Source organism: Nannospalax galili, unplaced genomic scaffold (assembly GCF_000622305.1).
Source record: "Nannospalax galili isolate Female #2095 unplaced genomic scaffold, S.galili_v1.0 scaffold979, whole genome shotgun sequence".
NCBI lineage: Eukaryota > Metazoa > Chordata > Mammalia > Rodentia > Spalacidae > Nannospalax > Nannospalax galili.
In genome coordinates, this window is record NW_008343671.1 from 1,326,574 (window position 1) to 1,332,573 (window position 6,000).

At 39.8% G+C, this 6,000-nt stretch overlaps 1 protein-coding gene across 1 annotated transcript in view; it reads right to left on the reverse strand.

The window, feature by feature from the left end:
* Scn8a (sodium voltage-gated channel alpha subunit 8) overlaps positions 1–5,758 on the reverse strand; it is a 196,068-nt gene extending 190,310 nt beyond the window's left edge. Inside the window, exon 1 of the mRNA XM_008840003.3 lies at positions 5,740–5,758. The gene's annotated coding sequence lies outside the window, so the exon portion shown is untranslated. The remainder of the gene's footprint in view (positions 1–5,739) is intronic.
* Positions 5,759–6,000: the final 242 nt, after the last annotated feature.

Sequence of the window (6,000 nt, forward strand, 5' to 3'; positions counted from 1 at the left end):
ATTTTAAGGCAGAATGGAAGAGACACCAGTACCTTCTGAGGAGAGGTTGTTATATTTAATGACTGAAGGGGGGGATTTCAGAATATTACCTTTTCCTCCATAAAGTATGAAAATATTCTCTAGTTTTTCCAATGCAGAAATGAGGTGAAGAAAATTCTAGCAGAGTTAAGGCTAAAATAAAAGCAAACAAGCAAAACTCTGCCTTCCTAAGGCTCTGTGCCCTGTGTATAAGATCAGAACCACTCCAGTCTAGAATGAGCCTAGAGATGGACCCAACGCTCTCTCCACGGGGGAGGGGGGGGTGTGAGTACCTTGTGTTAAAACACACGGAGTTCTCATATTCACATCCCAAGCCTTGCCCACTTTCACCCATTTGATAACTCCTTGTACTCCCAACACTCTCCTCCTATCGAAATACACATCTGTAAAAGGCATGCCTATTAGCCTCAAGGCATTTTTATCTATAAACAAGGTATCAAATAATCATAGCAAAATCTTAGGAGAATCCAACTGAGAATTCTGTAGCAAATGGGATTTCTGGGTATTCTGACCTCTGAGAAGTTTTATCGCTCTCACCAGCCATCTGCTTAGCATTCCTCTGTAATTTTATAATAAGGCATTCGTTTGTTTTTATTGAAGATAATTTTATTCAACTTCTTGATAAGACAAAAAGGTACTAGTAAATATGGTGCCAAAGCTCATTGTGTTATCCCTAAAGAATTCCTCCTGAAATGAGCTAACCATATAATAAATTAAACCCTATTTATTTATAGGGCTATTGTTCAGCAAAATGAGAGGAGAATGCTATTTTAAATGGGTTTGCAATGGATATTAAGCTTTTGGACGCTCAATATTTAACTTTCTTTACTATTAAAGGAGGGAATAATAATAAATGAAAATGAATTGCTTTCTCACTGATAAATTATAATCTCTTTCATTATCAATTATTACCTGAGATTAAAATTAACCTAATTTTGACTTTTTCTACCTCCCCAAGTTCATTTTGATGGAAAAGCTAATGATTAGCTCAATACACAAAATGTAAGAAAAAGGAGAAAAATAAGGGACTGCATAATTCACAACTTCTCTAATATTTGTACTTCCCAGAACTTTAGCCCTTACAGCACACAAGCCACACTAATCAACTGAGTGTGAGAGGAGCCCATTAGCAGGACTCTTGAGGGATTCAGCACTTTCTATTTCCAGAGTCTGGGACAAGTCAAGTGAACACAGAAGGACTCTCCTTACCACCAACAGTGCTATAAAAATGCTCCCAAGCTCTCCACCTAACATTTTAATTACCCCACCCTATCAACTCCCAGGAGCAGCAGAGCTTCAGATTATGAGTTCTCTTGGATCTTTGGGCTCCCAGTTTTCACGTCATTGCTTTCCTCAGCGTGGATGCCTCTGTACACCTGAGGAAAACCTTCACTATTACTCTCTTTCCTGTGCTCTTCCAGCCCAAAGGCCACCCTGAACTACTTGTGCTTTTGTACCCCACCAGTACCAACCGCCCAGATGCTCTGCTCTCCAAGTCCTACACCAACTTCAACCCTGCATGAGCAAAGGATGTTCAGGTGTCAGTGGTCATAACTTCCTACTGTCCTGGTTAGACTCTAGGTTGGCAATGTGAGAGCACTTCTGGGTCACCAAGTGAGGGTATTTATGTGCAAGAGATGGGAGAAAGACGAGCAAATACCGAGTCATGACAGCTCTTTAAAATGTAGTCAGGTTCTCTGATTTACGAAGGGCATTTGGGGGGATTAAGACAGGTACAAAAAGAAAGAGTGTGCTGCTTGAGTGCTCTCTACCTACTGATGCGTCTCCAGTTCCTTTTTCCTCATTCTTCCTCCTGGGAAATGCTCTCCTTCAAAGGTACTTTTGCCCTCCCTCAGCCTATCCCAGAATCTTTCACTGTGCCCACTCACTAAGATATGTTTAGCTACCTAGGATAATGATAATTTCTTAAAATAAACCAAAACTGTTCACTTTACTTGGTTATATGAACATTAGAATATAACACCAGTTAATGGGAAAAAAAAAATCTTTACACATGAGTCAACCAACTCTAGTACCAGTCTCCGTGTTACCACTTAAATCGTCCCTAAGCCTGGACACTTCGATCTTTGGGATACTGTCTTCTCAGCTATAATACTGAATATTTGTCTTACCTAGCTCCAACAGTTAACCTGATACAGGATTTTTTAAGTCTTTCTAAACAGGGTAATAATTTTAAAAGGTGGGTAGCTACCTGTAAGTCCTAAATATATAATATATGAGACTCATTCAAACACAGCAGTTCAAAGTCACTTCAAACTTCACCACAATTACAAAACCTAGCTCACAGGAGAATGAAGGTGAACCTCAATCTTGGGCCTATTCCATCTTCAAGTTCCAGGTTACAATTGAAAACAGCCCAGTTGTCTTCCAGCCTGTGAGTGTCAAAGCATTCCTTTCTAGTAAGGAGTGCCACTGTAGCTTAGCTCAGGAATGAACAGGAGAGGAGTCACTTTGATAAATGTGACCAACACAGCAACTTACTAGTACAGTACAACTCTTCTAGTTAGCCAGGCATGGTGGCACACACCTTTGATCCCAGCACTTGGGAGGCAGAGGCAGGCAAATCTCTGTAAGTTCAAGGCCAGCCCAGTCTCCATAGTGAGTTCCAGGCCAGCTGGGGCTACAGGGAGATCCTGTCTCACAAAGACCAAAAACAAAAAACAACTTTTCTAGTTAAGAAACCTGAGGATCCTGCCACCAAGGCCAGACTGAAGATAAAGAAACTGTGTGCTTTTCAGACGAGTAAAATTTAATATAGTAAATATATATACATATATATATACACTATATCAGATACACATATACATACCCACTAAGCTGCTAAATCTCTAGAGAAAGGAACTAATATATATTAAAGGCTATGTGTCAGAAACCATAAGGAAACAGATTTCATTTACTCCCACAGATACCCTACAATGTAGTTATCATTATTCTGATGTTTATAGATGACAACAACTGAAACTCAAGGTTACAAAGCAAATAAGTAGTCAAGCCGGGATCTGAACCTAGTTTTACCTGACTCCAAAGCCCATATATAATGCCCCTGCCTTTTCTTATGGCAAGCTTCATTTCACCTCAATCCATGACATAGTATTTAACTGTGTATCCTAGCTATATTTCTACAACCTCACAAAGGGACAGAAAAAATTTTAAGGCTTTCTCCTTTGTATTTTCTTTTCCTACATTTATTTTCCATTCTTGCATAAACCATTCTTTTTTAGGTAAAAATAACTGAGCTCAACATATGAGACTGCCATACATTTCAGCAATCAATAAACCCACCAGATCAAAGTTCTGTGTTTTCCCTTTAACACTTTAATAGTCACAGTTTTTGAGTATGGCATTATTTTCTAAGTTGGTGCCATTTAGTGTCAGTGCCTGGTGCCATGCCTTATACATGGGAAGCAGAGTAACACTAACCATCAAGTTACTGATGGAGAAAAGTTGTCTTTATCTCTGTAGTTAACTTGCTAAATCTAAACCAAGAGACTTTATAAGAAGAATCCACTCTACGAGTGAATTCTTTCACATTAAAGGCAGTTTTCTGAAAATTTTTAAAGGGATTAAGGGGGAAAAAGTAAACTTAAATATAACAACCTAATGTTTGAGTCCCTAAGAGACTGTCAGACTATAAGTTTAAGAGCCTGAAAGATACAGTTTGAAACATATTGTCATTTGGAGTAACTTTTGCAAGTGCTTCTTGAGAATCAAAAAACTCAATCAAACATGGACAACTCTCTCACTGAGAACAGAGGGTAAGGATGACATTTTCTGTACATTAAAATTTTCTTCCATCTGTATGTTATTTTTATAATTCCATGTGTTATTTTTATGATTGTGGTAACTGATCAAACTCAGGATAAGGTGTGTATTCTTAACTTTTTTTTTTTACAGTATGGATTTACTACTGTCCTTCTTAATATAACCCATAGGAATTAAGTATTCATTAATTCAAGCATGTGCTTTCCAGAACTTGTTACATAACACCAGCACATTAAAGCTAGTTTTCTTCCCAGTCACAGACTACTTCTCTTATTTTGGGTGGACATGCTTCTTTTCAAGTAGGCATAATTTCTCATCAAATCTCTACAGAATGTTGTTTTAAGTTTTCTTGTTAGCAAACACAAGAATGACACCTGCCCCTATATAGCTCCAATGTATGTCCTTCAATTTTATGTTATCTTTTAAATGGGATTAAAGTACTTCAATCTCAGTGAATGCAACATTTTCTGTGGTAGTAAGTTCCCCACCAAAGAAGGATTCAAAGCAGAGATGTCCTTTACGAGGGATTCTTGGGTGGGGTGAGAGGCTGTGCATACTAACTTCTATGGCCCCCTTCCTACTCTATGATTTTAAAACAATTTTGGATCAATATACCTTGGTGACACAATGGATCACATGCTGGCCTGATGAGTCCTTTTCCCATCTCACTGTGCAGATTACCCCAGCCAAGGCGCCCTTCTGATTCAGCTTAACTTGGTGAGTTAGCTAATTACTTCTGATGAGGACCAAATTACCATAATATTAACAGTTCCTTGCTACTTGAAATGACTGAAATGTGCTGAAATAATGCAATAGGCAGAATGTAACCATACGACTTACATATGGATCTGTTGCAGCCTATAAAACACTGCCTCCATGAGGGACAGCCAAAATGAGGAGTTATGTGGGAGTAATAAAAATGTGATAACTAGGCCTTCAACCTCAAGCACAACCCTGCTGCGCACGCACATGCAGATCCACAAATCACACCCACAGGAAAGCCTGCTGCTCATATAAAGCAAAGAAACCCAAGTCAAGTCCAGCCCGGTCGCAATTCAGCCACACAAGCCAGGGAACTGTCCTTTCAGCACCACAGCAAGAACACTTAGCACAAGCCTGAAGAGGCGGCAAAGCAAGGCTAGAACACGAGAAAAAATAGCTAAGGGTCTTCAAGGAAGCAACAAACAACTGTATGGCTGCTTCTTCTTAAATACAATATATTACAATTTGTTATCCTTTATTAATTTTATTTTTAAAACGTTCCAAGTATTTTAGTAAAAGTTGACAAAACTCCCAATGAAAACCAAAGGCGTCTCTCAAATTCACCCCAAGAAATTAGTAACAGACCCTCACCACCATAAATTGCTTTATAATATCCACCACCACCTCACTAAGAAACACCTCACATCCACACATATTCTCAATCAGACGTTCTGAGAACCCAGAACATGCTTGCAGCCCTCCCAGGACAGAGAATGTTCACCAAACACCGAAACATCACTACCCCACCCTCAAAGCAATCAAATCCTCTTTCAGGGAGAACTGAAGGCCTTGTGGATCATGAGTTCCAAAGGAAAAATGCTGCAATATTTCAAGAACCGAGTTACAGGCAGCGTGCTACAAAGCTCCCAGCATTTTAAGTCTGAATCCCCTTATTCCTGACGTCCTAGTACTGGGTAGTAATTTTCTCCAGCCATTTGCATTACACATCAAAAACAGTTTTTTGAGGAAAGAAAAGGGCCCCCTCCCCCATATCTCCTAATGCACATGGAGAAAAGAGAAGACAGCGGAGACAGCGAAAAACCTACCACACCCGAAATCTCCTCGGAAAGCTAAAACATCTCCTGGTCCTAAAACACGGGTTCAAACTTGAGCAAACAGTTTTTAGAAGGACTCTCCCCTTCCCTCAATCCCTACCGTCCGATGCTCACTGGGCATTAGAAGCAGTTTCCTTGCTGCAGCAGAGCTTGTTTCATGCTAATTATTTCTCCCTCCCCCTAAATTTAGCCAGATGCAATGCAAAGTTTCTTCTACTCCCCCCCACACACTCTAACAGATGACACTGATATGAACACTGTACCTCCAGATACAGCATGTATCCCCCCCCCCCATGCTTCAAAAACTGCAGTGTAAGTGAGGAAGAGGGCATAGGGTGGAGTAGTTGGAAAGAATGCAGTT